We start from the raw sequence: 21,604 nt of genomic DNA, 5'->3' as shown, positions 1-21,604 counted from the left end.
AACATCAAATCTTTTCAGACTTATTTAATATCCTCACAATATTCTGATAATATAAGATGTTCAGAGAAACACACTGTGTGCACATGACAAATACCATAAACCTACATCTATTAGTGTTAAGGATGGCCAGTTAAGCACTGCCTTTCGAAGATATTACTCCCAGCTCAGGATCCTCAGACCCGGCAGCTGCTTGCTCAGCAGAAGTTCTTTTTCCCAGCTGCAAAATGGCATGGGTTATGTCTTTTTTTTTCCTTTTTAAAGATAGATTTATTTTATTTATGTATCCATGTGTGCTGGTATTCATGGAGGCCGGAAGAGGACACCGGACCCCCTGGATCTGAGTTTACAGGTGGTTGTGAGTTGCCTGACCTGGGAGCTGAGAACTGAACTCTGTGAGAACAGTACATGTCTTAACCCCTGTGCCATCTTGCCAGTCCCCACCCCCCCACCTTTTTTTTTTTTTTTTTTTTTGCCTTCTTGAAATTCTTATGTAGCAAGTCCTTCAGGGACCCAACCCTCTTAGTTACCCCTGGATAAGCAACAAATGAACTTTGAGGCTTGGTGGGGCTCGGGTATCGGAGATGGACAACAAACCCTTGTTGGCCAACTAAACTTCTAACTCCCTTCGCAGTGCCACACAGAGGCTCGGCTTTTTTTAGAGAACTGTGTATAGAAATTGTGCTAGTTAACAATAAACTCATCTTTGACAATAAGCCGTAGGGTAACTAATGTACCGATTATAGTAGGAAGGGAATGGCCAATGTTTTCAAAGTACTTGTGTTGAATCCAGAGTTGAGTTTAAACCCGTCTGTTCCTTCACGGTACATAATCGATTCTCACCATCTTCAAGGCATATTCAGATGTCTGAATTAGTCTGTGTGACTTTTACAAGGGGAAAATACTGGCAATACTGGATGTTTCCTCTTTTGGTGGTCCCTTTCCCCTGGGATGGTTCTGCTTGCTGTCGCAGACAGAGCAGGTTATTTTACATCAACAGCCCCTCTTTTTCTGTTTCTGTGTGTATGTGTGGACTCCCCTTTCTTTGTCCCACCTGCCTAATGAGTTCTCCAGGAGCATCTCTACGTGAGGGTTTCGAACAACCTCAAATGACATAGTAGTTGTCATGGTACTTGATTCTATCTTAGTGTAAAAGGCCAGGTTTACATTGGGGCCTGCCTCCTCAGACCCAGGCTGCTCCTGCCTCCACTACTCATCAACTGGGCACGGTCTTCATCCAGGACATCTTCTCTGATCATATGCTCATAGGAAAGATGTGATCAAGGACAGACCACTTTTCTTTTAAGGGTCTCTGAAGCATCTAAGGAGTTCCATGTGTCCACGCGACAGAAGCTTTTAATGCGGCTACATGCAGCTTCAAGGAGTTGAGGGTTGGTCCTTATTCTGGGCAGCCATTTATGTGACAGAATTGTATCACTATAGGAAAGGGACATATATATTAGTGAGCCAGTTTCCTTACCTCTCCCAATGTTCTCTTGGGAAATCTACAAATTAACCCTGAGTTCAGCCACTGCAGCCTGTCTCATTTTGCTTCAGTCAAAGCATCCCCATTTTTTTAAAACCAAAATTGCTTTCCAGATTATATCTTAGTTTTTGCATGGCTGAGGACCATATTGTTATTTGCTTCTGTGGTACTGGAACCAGAAGATGCGGGGAAGCCAATGACTAGCAAAGAAAAGCACGAGTAAGTGAGCATATGAATTCCCCTGCTTTCAGGGCACATCCACTTTAATTTTTCGAGTTGCTGTATACTCTTCCCCATTAAACATTAAGTGCTAAGTGTTCTACCAAGGAATACTTATTTCAGTGAAATGATTTTTGAGTTGAAATTTGTTTAAATTTTCATCAGTGTAACAAAACACTGGAGATGCATTGACTTCTAGGCTGAAATGTTGGTTTCGGCACACAGGTGGCTTAGTCTTGCTGCTTTGAGACTCTGACAAGAACATCACAGCAGCAGTGGATCGTAGAAAGTCTCAGCCGTAAGCTGAGAGAAAGAGGAGACAGCCAAGGACCCAATCATCCTTTTAAGCGTGTGCCACCATTGACTTAATGCCTCAGTCCCTGAACATGAGAAGACCTCCCAATAGTGCCACAGGCTGTGTCCAGACCTTCATCATTTAAGATCCAGACTATGACACTCTGATCCTGCTCCCTAAAGCCTCATGTCTGTATCACACCACATACAGCATGTGAATTTCCCAAAGCTTAACAGTTTGCAGCCATCAGAAACCCTTCTACTCCCCCAAGTCTCAAGAAGAATTCGACTGCAAGTCTTCATAAAAAGGAAGAAGGGTAATTTTTCTCCTTATAAGATAAAATTGGCACTGCTTGTTGCATAGGGAAAGACTCAGGAGGTCATGAGAAGCCTATCCAAGGCAAGATTTAAATCCATGTCCAACATATGTGATTCGTGGGGACGTGATGATGTGTGCTCCAAAGCCTTGAGCCGTCCACACCTGCTGTCCCGCTGGCTGCAGCACAGATGACATTTTTGGCCTAGCTCTGCTCACTGTCCATGCTTGTCATGGTAGGCATTTCCTGTTCCTGTCATCTCTAACTCCTGGAGGTCTCTCTCTACTGGACCTCAGGCCTCCCTCGCTGAGCTTACCTCCTCAGTGGCCATTTAGAGCAATTACACACTGACCTCCCAGACTTTCCTTTGAAATCCCAGTAGAAGTCTCTGATTCTGTATTTTCCCCCATTGTGGTACAATTATAAATAAATGAATTCAAATTTAATTGCACAACAATACATTGATTTTTAAAACCCACATGATCAGTTTATTATATGGCTACTAAGAGTCCAAGTTATTTTTATGAATTACAGTAGTAATTTGTAGGAGGCAGGTAGGAACTTGTACTCACAGATAAGCACTACGGAAACCAGGAATGTTAAACAAACAAGGTTGTCTCTTCAAAGGGAGCGACATATAATCTTTTTTTCCTTCTAGAGGGCTGGGGACCAGGTGAATAATAGCCTGGTGACCTCTGAACTATTTGTATGGCCAGGGTACACTGGCTCTCCCACTCTTCCAGACCCTTATCTTGAGCCTGTCCTGATTATCTCAATCAATTCATAGCATTATCCGCCCCATATTTTACCATATACCTTAAACATTATTTTTACCTGAGTCAGCTTCCTTGTTTAATGTATAGGACCTATCTTTACGGAAGATATCACTTGTACTTTACAAGAGCCTTGATATGATCATGTCTTAAGTCTTGCTGTGCACATGGGACTGAGTCAAACATTACCAGGAAATTTTTGCCTAGGCTGCCTAGTGCTTAAATATGCCTAATATAAACTACCCAGTCAAAGTTTGAACCAACACTGCCTACCAAGTCTTGTTGAACTGAATTTCCTTCTTGCCTCATCTGGATTAACGCTTTGCTGGTTGTGGTGTCTACAGAGACCCCTCCCCACACACACCTACAACTGGTGCTCACCGTGAGGGCCTCCACCCTCCAGGAAGGTCAAATGTTTTCTTTAAATAGAAACAGTGGGTAGGAGATTGGTTCTCTCACTCAGAGGGTCTCAGCCATAATTGAGAAAGTAAAATAAATACGGGTTCTCAGTCCTCTGAGACAAAGCATTTATTACAGTTTTTGAAGTGTTAAGATGCAGAAGGGCAAAATATTCAGAGCTGCAGCACTGCTACTTTGCACCAGTAACAGTAGAATTTAATCCTCGGCTTCCTGAACCATAGATGTTGATACCTGGAAGATCATAAGAATTAATGTAAACAGAATGGGAGAAAAGATCCCTGCAATTACTTTGCCAACGAGTACAGTAATGTATTGCTTTGACCCTATCAAGAGAATCAGAGACAGAGACAGAAACAGACAGAGAGGGAGCCGGGGGTGGGGGGTTGGGGGGAGGGAGAAGAGAAGAGAAGAGAACAGAAGAGAAGAGAAGAAAAGAAAAGAAAAGAAAAGAAAAGAAAAGAAAAGAAAAGAAAAGAAAAGAGAGATCTCTGGGATACATCTTGGCAGGTTTTGCCAGGGCAGACCAAGTAGATGCTGACCTTTCTGGCCTCCTAGTGGTCACTGTGACAGATGCTTTTAGGGCTTAATCTCTTAGGAGAGCTGATAGGAACTCAAAGCCCTTTCTGTTGCTGAGATCTGGGAATGGCGTGGTCTGAGACTCCACACCTGCAATCCTAGGAATGCCAGGTGGGCCTCTGCCTCTGAGTGAGCAGTAGGACTCCACTGCCCCAGAGCTTAGATTTGTGTTTTTTCTCACAGCAGGAATGACCCACGATAAATTGACCAATGGCTCCTTCGTGGGGAAAAACTAAAACAGCCTCAACTTCTAGTACAGGAACAGCTACAATTAGGACATACAGAACCTTCATATAGTCCGTGGAATGTCCCTATTTTTGTAAACCTTAAAGAGACAAAAATACATTTTGACTCTTAAGTAATCTTAGGGACATAAATGCAATTCTGAAAGCAATGGAGCCTCCCTACCCAAGGCTCCCTGCTTCTATTCTGATTCATCAAGGACATTCATTTTATACTTGACTTAAAAAGACTATTTTTACTCTATTCCTTATCATCCTGATAAGGAATGCTGTGTGTTCTTTGTTCCTATTTTAAACAATCAACAAGCAATGGCCTTATATCACTGGAAAGTTTTTCCACAGAGGATGAAAAATCGCCCCACTGTATGTCAATATTATGTAGATAAAACACTTAAGCTGGTGCTGATTAAATTCCCTGAGGTGTTGGTCATTCATTATATGGCTGACATTCTGTCTTGCTCATCTAATCAATATTTAAATGAGTGCTTAACATTCATTATAAATAACCTGAGAATAGCAAAATATAAGCATAGCTCCAGATAAAATACAAAAGCAATCACCTTATAATTATTTTGGATATATTATTACTCAACAACAAATTCATCATCTCAGTTTAAAACTTTCCAAACAGTGTATCTTGGATTACTTATAAACATTTTCATGTCTGCTGGGTACGTTCTTGTCTGCCTATCACTACTCCCTATGGAGGATTTGACTCTGTTCTTTATGTTGCTTTCCAGAGACTCTCAGTTAAACTCTTTTAAGAATTGTAACACCTGAAGCAGAGTGAGTTACTAGTTTATTAAACAATGCGGCTACTAAAGACCCCACTTCTAATCCTGAGATTTGAGGTATGAAGATATATACTTTTAGTCCAAATCTTTTGAGGTAGAGATTGAAAAGATGCACCTCTAATCTGGACCATACCTTCTGCTGGCAGCCTGTATAGAAGACACGGAAAAAAGGGATGCTCGTGCACTCTTTGCCTACTCGCTATCACTGGCAAATCCATTCCTTCACTGGCCTTAGAACCTGCTTCTTTGGGATTCTGACATATACTGAAGACCAAATGAGACAACCAGCCTGATGGCCTGAAATACTGGATTCTTAGATCTTCCATTTTTGTTTTGCTTTGTTTTGTTTTTACTATAAAATTTCTCTGTTTAATTTAATTTATTTTAATATGTTTTATTAATGTATTCATATTACATCTCAATTGTTATCCCGTCCCTTGTATCCTCCCATTCCTCCCTCCCTCCCATTTTCCCCTTACTCCCCTCCCCTATGACTGTGACTGAGGGGGACCTCCTCCCCCTGTATATGCTCATAGGGTGTCTAGTCTCTTCTTGGTAGCCTGCTATCCTTCCTCTGAGTGCCGCCAGGCCTCCCCATCCAGGGGATGTATCAGAATGGCTAAGATCAATGGCCAGTGGCAAGACTACTTGCTGCTCTTGCATCTGACCCAGGTTCCATCCCCAGCACCCACATATCTCCTAACCATCTACAACTGAAGTTCCAGGGTATCCAACCCCTTATTCCCCAAAGGCACCAGGCATTCACACAGTTCACTTACAGACAAGCAGGTAACACTTATATACATAAAATGAAGCACCGCTACCTGGAACAGTGTTCCCACTGGAAGCAGGTGGGACTGAGGTGCTATTAAAGTCCACTGCTCCCACCTGAGATGCCCAGAAGGAACCAACAGCCATTGGCCATCTATTTTATTTTAATTTACTTTTTTTTTTTTTTTAGTTTCTTTACCTTTTTCTGTGGGATGGAATCCTCTTCCCTCTTCACATAAAGTAGAACTATCATCTTCTTCTTTTGTGTTCCTGCAGTCTCCACATCATGCATCGTGGGATCCCCCAAGTTAGGAACCTGCTCTGGTCAGGCACCTGCTGTGTTCCCTTCGCCTTTCCCACTAGTCTGTGCTAAGGTTTCTCCCCTGTCAAGGCTGAGCATGCACAAGCTATTTCTAGTAGGTGACAGGAATTCAGAATCTCTCGTCTCCTTTCTGAATAAGATACTACAGTTGAGGGACAAGAGTAGGACTCCAAATTTTCACTCTTCCTTCTTCACTCCTTATGCATCTATCTTCTGTCCTCCTCCAAAGATTGCCCCAGGATCTGTCCTTGTGAACAGTGCTCCTCAGATAGCCAGCAGGAGGGAGCAGGTGGGGATTCCCAGCAGGATAGAGGGGCTGAGCTTGATGGCCATGAATGTGGCCTGTACTCCAGACTGCACACCTGGACTAGTTGGTGAGCTAAAATGGAAACATGAGTTGATTCTTTGACTAGAACTAAAATCTGAGGAAATCTCCCCTTAGTTTCTTGGTCCTCAGATAATTCGGCACCACTGACAGATTCCCCCCTTTGCTCTGTGACAACTGTTAGGAAGGGAGAAGGGATGGCCTCTGTCTTCAAAAGACTCATGAAGCTATGGTATGAAAATCCAGACTGATGAGAGGACCTCATCTTTCCTGCTGGTAGAAGAAGAGCTGACCTCTGAGGATGATGGCACGGAAGGGTCTCAGGATGTGATGCAAGGGGGGCGGGGAGATATCAAAGGATTTCTAAAAGAGATCAGGTGAGATGGAAAACAAAACAAAGCTAAACTGAACTGAACTAAGCTACACTAAACTAACCAATGATTCTAGAAAGAGGAAAAAGTCCTTGAAAGGCTGTTCAGACTGCAGCAGCCAGTGAGAACCACAAGGAATGAACACTGTAAATACAGTGCATGAGATAGGAGAGGAAAGGAAAGAAATGAATGACAGGAAGAATGGCCATTCACCTAAGGACTCCTGGTGCTTGAGTTAATTGATTTATTATACATCCCTCATCTGCAGAAGGTTCCCATGTCCTTCCACTCTTCCCAATCACCTGTCAGTTCTCGCTATTCTTCCATGTGTGACATGAACCCCTCAACTCAGGTCCTGGAGTCGTCCCCACCCTGAGGTGCAGTGTAAGTCAGTTACATCCTTGTTTTTCTCTCACATCTCTTTCATCCAGTTGGAAACGGAGTGATCCTCTTCCTAGTGTCTAGTGCCTGAACCAACATGAAATATTTTCTGTTCATTGACTCCAAAGTCCCAGGATACATGGATATGTTCATCTCCTCCATAGTGCCCTGCAGAGAGAAGGGCTCTGTGCATGTTGGAAAGCAATCAGTCTCTGACCTTAATGAATCCTGTCTGCCTACTGTATTAATGCATAATATGGCTGCTCTGGCAAGAGATCACATCCAAAGACCTTCTGGGTCTGTGTGACCTGGATGAAATACAGACATGCCTTTAATCCTAGGGAAGAGAGGCAAGCAGAACTCTGAGTTCAAGGCCAACCTGGTAGAGAGCAAATTTCAGGTAAAGAGAAGCTTAGGTCTAGGCATGGTGGTGCACGCCTGTAATCCCAGCACTCAGGAGACAGAGGATTGAATCTCTGAGTTCTAGTCAATGCTTTTCAGGCAGTTTAGATGATTCAGTGAGTTGAGAGACAGTGAGTGCAGTAGCATGGAGTGTCTGGCATTCCAGGGCAGTTTTACTGGGAGAGTTTTACAGATACAGGTTGAAGAAAGAATAAGCTGGACACAGGTGAAGATGGACTGAGCAAGAGAATGAGAAGGAGCCAGAAGATTAGAATAGATCGCCAGAGTTAGTTTGAGGCCAGGCAGAGCTGTTCTCTTGAGAAACCAAAAGGAACCGGATGGAATCAGTCAGCTCAGCTCAAAGAGGAGTTGGACCACCTGAGTTGAACCAGACAGCAGGAATTCAGAAAGAGCTAGAAAGGGTGAGCTTACTCAGTAGTGAATCTCAGAGGATAAAAACATTCTTAGTCTAGACTAGGTTGTAAGGAGCCTGGAAGCTTCTGGGGCTAGGCCTAGGTTAGCAGATGGAGGCAGTAAACCTCCCAGACAACAACTCCTTCCAGAGAATGAAAGATACTTTTACAGCCCACACACCTGCCCTTCCCATTTTTGGACCTTGCTCTACCTTCCACATTTTGCTTTGCTGCTGGACCCCTTATGTGGGACTACCGGTGATTTTTTTTTCCATCAGGAATACAATGAATGCCCCTAACCTGTCACATATCTCGCCCTTGAAACTTACCTCTGATAGTATGATTCTCCTGCTTCATGTGAAGAAGTTGCTATTTGAATCGGACAGTTACTCTGTTTTTCCTGGATCTTTGTGTCATTTGGTCTGTTCCCAGAAGACTAAAGACAGTTCACTTGTTGCTAATGTCAACAAATGCTTTTGTTCAGATGGCTTGAACTTCATATGATCATAGTTCGGATCCTGACTCACCAACAATGAATTCACAGCAAAGAGAAGCATCATCTTGTGAAGGCAATATGCAGATGTGCCTGGATTTTAATAATTAAAGATAAAACACCTATAGGTGCCCTATAGGTGTTGCCTAAGCTAAATATAAAATGTCTATGGAGATCACTTTTAGTGTTTTACTGATGGCTTTTCAAAAAGACAAGGAGCATATATTTTATATACAAATCTACACACACACACACACACACACACACACACACACACACACACACACAAAGACTGCACCCACTCCTGGCTTTGTACATCTCAGCAGACTAAACTCACCATAATCAATCAGCCTTTATTAGCGATTTCTCAACAACTGAGTATTTTAACTGACGCCATAAGTATATTATTAGTACATGATATATAGAGATGCACTGAGAATGAAAACTGACCAAACTCGAAAGAAAAACATGTTCCAGAAGAGATGTGGCTGTGGAGAGTGTCTAATGAAAGACGGAGAGCATTTAAAACGACGTCATGAAGGATGGAGTCTGGTTAATGGAAAATGGGGATGAATAAGACATATGTAGCTTGGTAGAAAAATTTAGTGTGTTCCTTCAGCCGAGTTTCTTTGTCTTAAACACACGCACACACACAAATAGATAAATAAATCCAGTCCTATTGAAACATTCCAGTAACAGTGAATTGCTGGCACCTCTGCGTCGTCCAGAGAGCAGGTGCGGGAAGAGCTTGCCTAATAAAGGAGCCAGGAACCAGGCTGTGGCTGGTAGGAGGCTGTTCCGAATGGCTGGTGCGGTGAGTCATCTGTCACTGAGATCACAGAAGGGGCTTTCCTTGCTGATGCCTGGTCAAATTACACCTCTATCCAATGGCGCCTTGGCAGCATTAGTGCAATCAGGAATCTTATCTAGTTATCTACATCAAAACTGGGCACTTCCTCATTCCTGGCCTTTCAGGCACTGAGCTCAAGCACCACACAGATCCCTTTAGATTTATGATCACCAAAACTTCATTTTTCAAAAAAAAATTGTATTTTTGTTCAACATTAAAAAAAAAAAAAGCAATGTGGGCAGCCTTGAGATGGATTTAAAAAGGAAAACAGGGATAAAATGAAATCCAGAAACTTTAAAAAAAATATTTCTTCTGGATAATACAACAAGCAAGAGATGCGAACATAATTACATGTTTCTCAAATTCTCTTGGAGGCAGGAAGGGAGTTAAGCCTGAAGGATAGTCAGTTGGAGTTAGATTATTTTAAAGTTTTAAACTAAAGTTATTTTTTGGTGCAGCCTGAGCATCTGTTACATCGGACTGCCTGCACAACGTAGTAAGAACTACAGCCTTCAAGCGAGTTCTTCCTGCATGGAAGTGCGATTTATCCATTTACAGATCGATTGTTGCTGCTGTGGTTTCGTTTACAGTATCAGCTGCATATGTGCTTTTGTGCTTGCATGGGGAAGCCCAGTTGTTTTATTCTTCAGCATTTCCTGTGATTGTTTCTCAGGTACATTTGAATATTCTGTTCCCTGTAGGAGAGGCTTCTCGATCAAACTTCAACTTGTCCTGGGTTGTAGAGCTCCCCCTATAGCCTTAAGTTTACGTCTTTAGAAGTTAATGAGCATCGGCAATTAACTCCCCTCCCCAGTATGACGTAAATGATCAGACTGTTAAGGGAGGAAGTTAGAGGAGGCCCACGAGAGCCTATGCTTTGTCAAAGGCACAGTTTACACAGTATTTCAAGCTTCTAGTGCATAATTGATTAGTAGCTGATGGTTCTCACCAGCGTGACATCTGGAACAACTACTGTTCATGTCTGACGCCTCCTGCAGGTGTGTAGAGACCTGTGATTGACCTGCGCTACAGGCATGCGCAGTGCCTCTCCCTAACCAGCCAGCTGCCGACCTCAGCCCCAGATACGGGCAAGGACTCTTTATATACACTTCTTTCTACGTCTTCCTTTACATTTAAACACTGATTGTGGTTCTGCCTGTACTAGCAAACGATTTAAGGCATTTTGCAGTTTGTGAGATATTAATTATGTTATTGGAATCCCGTATAAGCCATAGGGTCAAGTTATTGTGAAATGACATCATCAAATACTTAGATGGCACATTTTGAAAAATAGAAAGGGGATATAAACACCCACGTATATCCGCATAAACTATGCTACATTTAGCTCTGCTAACTTTAAAGGATAATGTTTTTTTTCTAATGCCCAAAAGTATTTTCTGCTAAAGGAGACACAGGTTAAAGTTCATGTTAAACTGAAAAATCTAGAAACTAATCAATGGAAAGCGTCAGATGTTCTTCTAACACCAGGGCAAAGCTATGCTTGTGTTTTTCCAGAAAAAAAGCGAAGTGCCAGGATGGTTCTCACTTCGATGCCTCCAGCCAGGAAAGCATCCTGGAGACCACTGGGCAAACGGAGTGTGTCGGGTTATGTCTAATGACTGTGTCACATGCTAATTTTCAGCTTGTAAACATGAAACCCATTTTGGGACGGGTAATGGGAGATAAAAGGCAAGGCTGTAATAGAATACAGTGTGATGTTCTTTTTACCATGCAAAGCATTGTTTTAGGCTTCTTTAAAATTACCGGTTTCAGCAATGATTACTAGAATAAAAAGAGAGGTCTCAAAGATGGGCTGGATGATTAGTAAAGCTACTAATAGTACAGAAAAATTAGCATAAATTAATCAAGAGATGGATGAATTGAAAACCACTGTTTGACAAAATAAAGCTATTATAGATTGCTTGTTGCACAAACATAAGCTGGCATGTGTTGTTTTAATGTGTCATATTTTTCTTATACTACCAGTGGTCAAATTAATGATCTGAATAAAGAGATAGAGGGAAAAAAATCTCTCTGAATGGTCATCATGGTTAAAATGAATTTCCTTTTCCTTGGTCCTCTGTAAATCATTCTTATAATTCTTTTATACTTGCCTATACTGGTTAGACTAGCCATGTTAGCGGTACATTCACCTTTGCCTTCAATTACTGTAACCATTTTCTCTTTAAAAATAAATAAATAAATAAATAAATAAATAAATAAATAAATGGAGGAGAAGTAGGAGGCATCTTGTACTTATACTCACGAAGAAGCACCAGGGAAACCTAGTTAAACACACAGGGTTGCCTCTTTATTTATTTTTTAAATTTTTTTTTTTTTTTGGTTTTTCGAGACAGGGTCTCTCTCTTTAAAGGGAGAGCTGTCTAACCTGTTTTCTGCCCAGAAGGCTGGAGGGTGGGAGGGGTTGATAGCCTGGGGATCTCTGTACTCTCTGTATGGCCAGGCCACACTTGCTCCCCGAGACCTTTATCTTGAGCCTGTTTATCTCAGTCTATGGCACTGCCTTCCCCAGACTCTCATAATGCATTTTGTTTACCTTTAACCTGCTTCCTTAGTTTACTCTGTCATGTTTAGTAAGTAAACATATATCTGATATTCAGGCTTATTTTTTTTTAAATCTAAAGTGACATCGTTTGCTTTATACTTAGATGAAAATATTTAGCAGGACATGCTTACTGTGACAATCAAAAATAATTGGAATCAGAATTCGCTGGGATGCTCTGCTCATGGAAGCAACCCGCGAGAGATGCTTGTAGGCTTCGACCTTTTCCAAACCTACTTCATTTGAGGTTCTTTATTGCTTATCCCTCCTTTCCAGCTTATCTACCCTAGATAGGAGAGAAAAGAGGTTAATGGGACCAGTTGCATTTTTTTACACATAGACATCCAGTTAGACCAGCACCATTTGTTGAAGATGCTATCCCTTTTCCATCGAATGGATTTGGCTTCTTTGTCGAAAATCAAGTGACCATATGTGTGTGGATTCATATCTGGGTCTTCGATTCGATTCCACTGATCAACCAGCCTGTTGCTGTGCCAGTACCATGCTGTTTTAATTACTGTTGCTTTAGGTGGTAAACCTTAAACCCCTACCCAGATCTAGCCAATGGATAGAACACTCTCCACAGTAGAGTGGAGAGTGGGATATGACTTTCTCACATACTCTGGTGCCTCACCTTTGACCATGTCCCCTGGAGGGGGAGACCTGGTGGCACTCAGAGGAAGGACAGCAGGTTACCAAGAAGAGACTTGATACCCTATGAGCATATATAGGGGGAGGTAATCCCCCTCAGGAACAGTCATAGGGGAGGGGAATAAGGGGAAAATGGGAGGGAGGGAAGAATGGGAGGATACAAGGGATGGGATAACCATTGAGATGTAACAAGAATAAATTAGTAAAGGAAAAAAAATAAGATAAAATAAAATAAAATAAAATAAAATAAAAGAGGTTAATGGGAAGAGGAGAAGTAGAACTTTATGGACTAAGTTCATGGGAGTGATTGCCTTGGCATAGTCGGCAGAATTTCAACAGACCAGAAATTCAACCAAAATGACTCCTGAAATCTGGAACAGCAGCCAGAACCTGGAGCCCCAAAGTATTCTCTGGAACGGTTCTCCTAGGAGCATCTAGAAGTGGAGCCATGAAAAGCCAAACGATACCAAGACCCAAAAAGCCCCAGCCTTCTGTTTTGGAGATATATATATATATCCCTTCATAGTCTGTACTAAGATGTGTTTCAGTTGGCGAAAACCAAGCCCCTGCATAAGGTGGTTCACCTTCTAGTGGATAAACATCGCCTCCTCTCTCACAAGTCTGTTCCTCATCCCATGCTTGGGAGCAAAGCAAAAATATGTTTACATCCACTACAGTTGCTCATGGAAGCAACCCATGAGTGATGCTCACGGAAGCAACCCATGGGACAACCCTGTCTGTCCTATTCCCTCACTCCACAGCCAGCTGCTTTTAATTCCACTCTTTGGTTTCTCTTTTTCTCAGAGAGTTTCTCACCTTCTCCGTGGAGGCTCATCCCTAGTGTGCTTGGTGCCACGTGCCTTCTGCTGATGGCTGCAGCCACGGTGGTGACCATTTTCACTATGAAGTGTAAGTGACACTAGTGCTTCTACCTGTCCTCCTCCGGGGCAGACAGACCTACAGCAACTTATCAAAATGCCTCCTTGGCTGTGGGTGCAGCTGGGGTGTTTGTGTACTATGTGCACACAGGATTGGATCCATAGTAAGAAAGCAGCAGTCACAACCACTTCTCTTTTAACATTGTTTCTAAAACAGAGGCTTTTATTAAGTCTGTCAATGTGTCCACATTTATGGAAAATGTCACTTGTGCTTTAAAAGAGTTTTGATGTAATCAAATCTTTGGATGATCAATTATCACCAGGAAACCTTTTTTTTTTTTTTTTTTTTGTCCAAATTGGTCTGTGCTTACATATGCCTAAAATAAACTTCCAGTGTTAGACTTTCAAAATTAGAACCAAAACCGACTACTGAGTTGTGTTGAACTGAATTTCCATCTTGCCTCTCCTGGCCTTAGTGTTTGCAGACCCTCCATGCTAATTGCCTTGTGTAGTTTTATTTTATTTTTTACTTTGGCTTAGATGTTATGATGTATTTAACGGTGCATAGACATTAAATAAGACTAGTGTTGTGGCTGTACCTTGAGCGCCTCTTTTTGCTTATTAGAAATTTGACACAGAGATCCAGTGATTTGCATAATGTGCTCAAACTTTTAAAATAGTTTTTGTCATACTTTATACTTAATGAATATATTTGCATAAGTCCCTTTTTTTTTTAATATTGTAGAGAGCTACATGAAAGACCAAATAATGAAGGTAGCATGATTAATCTTCAAGTATTTTGAACAGCTGATAGGCAGGTCATCTGTCACTATGGTGTGCTTAATGAACACCTCCTTTAGGTGGAAATAAAAAGGGGTTTTAAAAGCGTTGGAGACATGTGCCAGATGGTGATAGTCTGCACCATTCTTCCTTTGTCACTATAGTAACTGACTTCTTTTTTTTTTTGTTTTTTGTTTTTTTTTGTTGTTGTTGTTGTTGTTGTTTTGAGACAGGGTTTCTCTGTGTTAGCCTTGCCTGTCCTGGACACGCTTTGTAGACCAGCCTGGCCTCGAACTCACAGCAATCTGCCTGCCTTTGCCTCCTGAGTGCTGGGATTAAAGGCGTGCGCCACTACGCCCGGCCTAGTAACTGACTTCTAACGCCCACCGTGAAGCCATTAAAATACATATGTCAGGTGATTTACCTTATAAATTCTAGTTTTCTCACTTATAAACTGGAAATAACACCTACTACACAACAATGTCATTTTAAAAGTTGTTACAGAGTCCTTAAATATCGCCACCTTCACCCTTTGACATCCTCCCCCATTGTCCGGAGTCCTGATCTCTTGAATTGTGATTCATGTTGGTTTCCTCATGCCCATCCCTTACTATAAAGTTTTGATGCCTCTCAAACAGCTGTGTAGTAATTAAGATGGAATAGTGGACATTTTTTCATACACTGAATTAAACATGACACACACACACACACACACACACACACACACACACACACATACACACGAATGAATGAGCGACCAGACAGGCCAGGCATGCTTGGAAGCAAATTTATGACTTTTGAAATCAAAGTCACATTCTCCACGTAGGTATTCGCCCTTTTCAGATTCACATCCTGAGTTCTCTTCCCTGAGTTGCCAGATGATTCCTGCCACAGCGAACTTTAAGTGTCTTTTGAACAATTCCTGTGAACCAATTCCATCAACATTATTTCTGTCGTTGGAGAATTGGAAATTATCCCAGTCCTTGGGTGGCATGGCCTAAGGGTAGGCATACCTTCCCTGGAGCATTTTCCTGAACAACCAACAGGAGATGGAAAGTGAGCTGGGGGGGGCTCTTAGTGAGACTTAAGTAGAGGAGAAGGAGAGTATGCTTTGCAAAGGCAGGGCCAGGCAAGCAAAGAAAAAAGTGGTTGCTTCCAGTCTTTGCGCACTTGGTCTTTTATTGAAGAGGACATAAGCATGAGTCTGCTTATAGTCTGAGCCTTCAGTGTGAAAACTGTGCTACATCTTCTGGGCCAACCATGAAAGAAATAATTATATACCTGTTACTCATGGTTTAACTTGGTAGTCAGTTAAAGACAGCTCTGGGTGCCTCCAAACTCAGGAAGGACGCCTAAGCTAGGAGATAGATACCAAATGTACAAATGTGATTTGAGCTTTTAACTTTGTGCCAGAAAGATACCCAAGTTGTATTTACTGTCAGTTTAAACTTCAGCTTCCTGGACAGCCAAGAGTCTCAGCTCTTTTTCCTGTTGGTTTATCATGAACTCTGCAGTGACACATAGCTTGAGGATTACTCTGTAGTGAAAAAAAAATTCATAATGCATTATGTGAATGTATGCTCTTTTGACTTACCTCTTTTTTTCTCCCATGAAACATAAAATTAGAAATGCAGTTGTTTTTCTAGAAAGTGAAGCATTTGTGCTCAGTTCCAATAGAAGGCAAGCATGTGGGATTCCAGAAGAATTCAAACAGAAACCGATGTTGATCTGTAGTCTCTCCCTGCCATAACTCCAAGTGATGCTCTTGTTTTTGTGTTGTGTCAAGTTTCTTTTTCTAAGATTTAATGAAGAAATGGCTCTGGAAGCTATGTTGGTTGGCATCCCGGTTTTGTGGTAAGATATTTGACTTATAGGTGTTAGAAAAGAGGCTGTTATGGTCTGTTTTCAGTATGATGTGTGCTTACAGTTAATCCGAATTACAGGTGGTGGGATGCACTAGGTGCCTTTTCCTACTGGAGTGGCTGGCACTGGCTTACCTCAGAATTGAGAGCGGTTAAGGTAAATTAAACTGTTAAGCTTGCTAACCAAGTTTTTGACTGGCAAGCCAGGCAGTCTCAAGCCCCTCAAGCTGTGTCCTAAATCAGCAAGAGGGGAAACTATGGGTAGGGACCAAGGGCTGGCCTATGGGAAAAGAAAAAAGGGATTTCTCCCATTTTGGGTACTTTAAAAACCACTGTCTTGTACCAAAGCAGCACACCTGCTAACTTAGAGTTCTCTCTACATTGCATCCCTTTGTGCAAAATGGTAGACCAAAACCTGCTTTGTTTTCACTTGTCTTCCAAATTTGTTATTGTTTTATTCCCCCATTAGGGAAGGACACCTTTTTCTGACTCATGGCTTCAGTGCATGACCAGCTGGCCTGGCTATTTGGACCCTTGTTAGCACTTTGCATCATGGCAGCAGAAGCCATGTACTGCTGTTGAACTTGATCGCTTTACCCAATCCTAGGTGCAAAGCAAGAGTTCTCCCTTTCCAGGGTACACGCCATCACCTTTCTACAGAAGAACTCCCTCCGAGCCTACTGCCACTTTCCATCCGTGCCACAGGTAAGGTGATGAGTGAAGAACTCTTTACAGATGTGCCTTTGGGAGACATTCATGATATTTTTTAATTTTAATTTTAATTTTTACCATTTATTAATTCTTAACAGAGGATAGAAACATTTGTGCATGCTTTCACTTCTAATGACGGACAGAAGTGAGACTCCCACCGAAAACTTTTCATTTGGATACATTAGATATAATGTCTGTATGTTGTTCTGTAGTAGAAAGGCTTGGTTCTTTCCTAAAGACGTGGACTTGTCAGACCATCTTATAGGATAAGACGAAGCTCAGACAATGATGGGTCATGTTAGGCTAGACCACAACTTGACCCTAAGCTCAGGCCAGGACCAAGAAGGTGGATTCGGGAATGGTCCCTGGATCTCCTTGGATACATTTAATATGTGTTTTTACAATTTTCCTTATTAATTCTGTGCTTTCAGTTTGATCAACAATAGGATTATTCATTTGTAGGGAAATAAGTCAGACATGTCTGAATGACCCTAATTAACTAAATTTCAAGGCAGCTGGGTGGCCCTCAAGTTCCCTTTATAGTTTGGGAGGTTGTGAGGGGGACCCTGCAGGTGATCATGGAAGTAAATCTTGAAGAAATGCAAATGAAAACTCAGTTCAGATTGTCTTCATAAACATGGATCAAACCTCAGGGAGTCTGATGCCAAGTGATTTATTGCCAGCATATCTAAACCAAGTATAATTTGGAAAAACATATCCTGGTATAATACAATCCCTAGTGTTCATGAAAGCTTGATTGCATTAAAACGGAACTCGGGGTACATGTCATTTCTTCCAAGAAGAGGGGTTCTAAGACAGGCTATCTGTATTTGGTTTAAGGGACTGGTATTGGTCATATAGATAGTGTAGAGCTCTTTAGGGCTATTGGCCGTCTCTGATCCTGATTGTGGGAGCTTGGGTAAGCCTCTGGCTATGCAGATTACTGTACGTTACTAGCCACCTCTGGTTCTGATTGTAGAAGCTTGATATGATCTAGCCCAGCAGATAATGCAGATCATCAGACTGTTAATAACTTCCAATTCCCATCCTTTTGCATGGAAGAATAGTTTTTACACCTAGTGCTTTGAGAGGACAATCATACATGCTTAACATTCCTGGTTATTCTGGAGAACTGTGGGCACAGGGACTTTCATGAGCTGCTCTCATCAAGGCAGGGTTCCTAAAATAACTATGGTTATTTTCCACATAGACATTAGGTGGCAGGCTAGACCCACTTAACAACTCTTTGCAGCTGTAGTTGCCACAGAATAATTAATACAACATTAAAAACAAAATGAAACACCAACAGCTCCGATGTGTCAATGCATCAAAATATGTAGTGTAAGACTGCTAACTTGATTGTTTTAAGTGATAAAGTATACATAGCCAATTAATATACACATACCAAAAAGGTCCTGTGAAGCTGCAAAGGAGAAAGACTTCAAGACAACACAGGAAATAGCCTTCTATAGGACCCCAACAGGCCAGGAAATCACAGGTAGAATTGACAAATGAACTCAAAAGCTTTTGTACAGTTCATGGAAAAATTACCAGAACGAGGAGAGAGCTCAGAGAGTGAAAAAGACTTTGCGAGCTACTCATCCAATGACAAATATGTACATGAAAGTTCCTGCAAAGAATCTTGCCTGACTAGATTAGAACTTAAAAGATTGTTCAGAGGGCGAAATGTTGCAGATCCAGGTTTGCGTCTTCAAAACTCTAGTAGTAGTTTCTGCATACCCGTACTATGATGGAACTGTTCACAGTTTCTAAGTTACATAACCAGCCTATGTATCTATGAATAGATGAATGGACAAGTACACACACACACACATATATCAATATATTATTCACACGCACACATATATACACATGTACCTATACTTATTATACATGCACAAAGAAATATTATTCAGTTATGAAGAAAAATAAAATCGTGTCACTTGTAGAAAACTGTACAAAATTGGAGAATGTTATTGTAAACAAAATAACAGACACAGAAAGAAAAGCAAAAAGGAAAAAAGTAAGGGAGGGAGGAAGTGCTTAAGAGGGTCTTAGAAAGGGGACAAGCCCATTATACTCCCCTCCCTGGGCCTGCTTCTTGCTGACAACCTTTTGGACACAGTTGACTGAAGAGTTCCCAACACAGAAGCTTCCTGAGCTTATACTGCCTAAAAACATCACACACAAAATTGCTAAAGTGGCTAGTTGACTGTGCACAGTTAAATAAGTTGCAACATTTTTTGTGTGATCTGTATAGCTTTATTTATTATTTATTTTATCCATGTTTTCATCTTCTAAATATTTTTTCTTGTATTTAAGCCTATCCAGGGTGCTAATAATTCACCATGTGATTATACACACACACACACACACACACACACACACACACACACACACACACACACACACATCCCCTTTTTCTAGTCAACAAATAGAACAAGTTTGTGTCACTTTGAATTGTCTTGAAATTCTTTATTGCAGTCTTTTTTATTTTATATAAACATTTATATTATACATATATACAATAAACTACACACAACAAGAAGGATCACAAAAATTAGGAATTATATAAATGTTACATTCATAGTGTTTTACCTATTTGTATTTGGAAACCTTGGAGAAAACATTTTTCCTATCTTGGTGAGTCTACGCTTCTAAATGTAAATCAATATCTATCATATCTCATTTCTATCAACCTAAAAACATCTATCTAGACATAAAAGCATCTTAACCCCTAGACAACTAAACTTAATTGTAAAACTAAACTATCTGGTCTTCAACCCTATCAGAGACTTGTAAAGGAACAAAATTAATTGTCTGAGTAAACAGGAAGTGCAGGTTAGCAGTTTCCAAAATGAGATAATCACAGAGATAGCTCACTGCCTAGACAGTCACCCAAAACTCTCCACAACATTGGAGCATCATGTTCAGCCTTCTGGCCCATTATATCTGGCAGACATATTTGTAAAGTAGGAGCTATGGAGGACTTACTTTCCCTGTCTTGGCAGAGTTTGGCCATTGACAGCTCCTAGGGCAGATTTGAAGAAAGCTTTTCATCCCAATTGGTTCAGCATTTCAGACTGTCCCACACAGGACTTTTATTATGCCTGGAATTTCTTAACATTTAGAAACTGGACCACAAATGCTATGCCTAGCTTGCCTAACCATTTTCCTCAATTGTATTTGGATCCCTAAGAAGGTGTCATTCATCCTAAATCAGTGGAAGAAATCCTCAAAAGAGAATGATACCCCATTTTCCTTGAGAGGTTTGGGTAGGGTTTTGGTTGTTTTCTTGGTAGGTGGATGTTTATTTTCATTGGGAGTTGGTTATAAGTTATTATTGATTTTATTCAGAGAGAAACGAGGTTGGACTCAGGGATTTCTCTCTTTTTCTTTACCTTTCTTAGGTACAGAGATAGGGGTTGAAAAGAAAGAATGGTGGAATATAAAAATATATAGGGATGACAAGACCAAAAGTAGATTATTGAACCTACTCCTCAACTTAAGGCCTTAACTGTTAATCACAAACAAGGTTGTTTTTAATTCATTAATATAGACTTTTTATATTGATGCAAAATAAGATCAATTTTGATACATTGGAAGAGAATTTAAATTCAAGATTATTCTTCACATACATTAAATATATTTCTATTTTATTGCAGCCTTAAGTCCAGAATCCAGACAGTTTCAGTTGCTCCCAAGGAGAGGCCCCTGAGACTGTGAGTCAGAGACTCCTTAGGCTGCATGGCAAAGGGTTATTGAGCCATTTCCCAGGCCACTGACAGAAGGGACACTCTTAGGCATATAAAAATGGACCCAGGAAGAGGACAATTGGACGATATTAGACTTCCCATAAGACTGTGGCTCAGGGGATCATGGCCTGATTCTTCCCTAGCCCCCTTCCACCATCATGCTGCCTATTGGTGACTGTGTAGAGGCCGGAACTCCTAAGAGTCCCTGCCACTCTGTTGTCTGTTTGGATTTCTCATTACTAGAATGCTGAAGACTCTGGTTTTTAAAAACAATTTTCCATTATTATTATTATTATTATTATTATTATTATTATTATTATTATTTCTTTTTACATATACATTTATATTATCAAACATATATACATAAACTACCTATAATAAGAAGAACCATAAACAATCAGGAACTATATAAATGTTACATATATAGTGTTTTGGCTATTTGTATATGGCAACCTTGGAGAAAACATGTTTCCTAACTTGGTGATTCTGAAAGTCTGGACTGGGGACAATAACCATCACTAAGGTTTATTTTTTAAACCATTTTTTAATCTTGATTTTCTCTCACTTAATCACTTGACTTTCCAATTTTTACAAAAGATATAAAGCACAAGTCAGTCTTCTGTATATAGCATAAATGTATATATATACACAGACAGAGAAAAATGTACTGGAAAGAATTAAGCAGGTAAATAACTTATCCAAGATGGTTGAAATAGAGGAAAATGGGTTTCAATTTGTCTGAAGCAACAGAGCGAGTTGACATGAACTAATGGGAAAATCCCAGAAGGCATCACGGAGGAGGTCAGCCAGTGGCTTAGAGGTCTGCTTTTCTAGCCTCTGCTTCCTTAAGCTGGGCAGAGAGCTGTTGTTTGTTGTTGTTGTTGTTGTTGTTGTTGTTGTTGTTGTTGTTGTTCTTCTTCTTCTTCTTCTTCTTCTTCTTCTTCTTCTTCTTCTTCTT

This window comes from Acomys minous (genome assembly GCF_964271855.1).
Source record: "Acomys minous genome assembly, chromosome: 17".
Lineage (NCBI taxonomy): Eukaryota > Metazoa > Chordata > Mammalia > Rodentia > Muridae > Acomys > Acomys minous.
Note: the sequence above shows the minus strand (reverse complement) of the source record.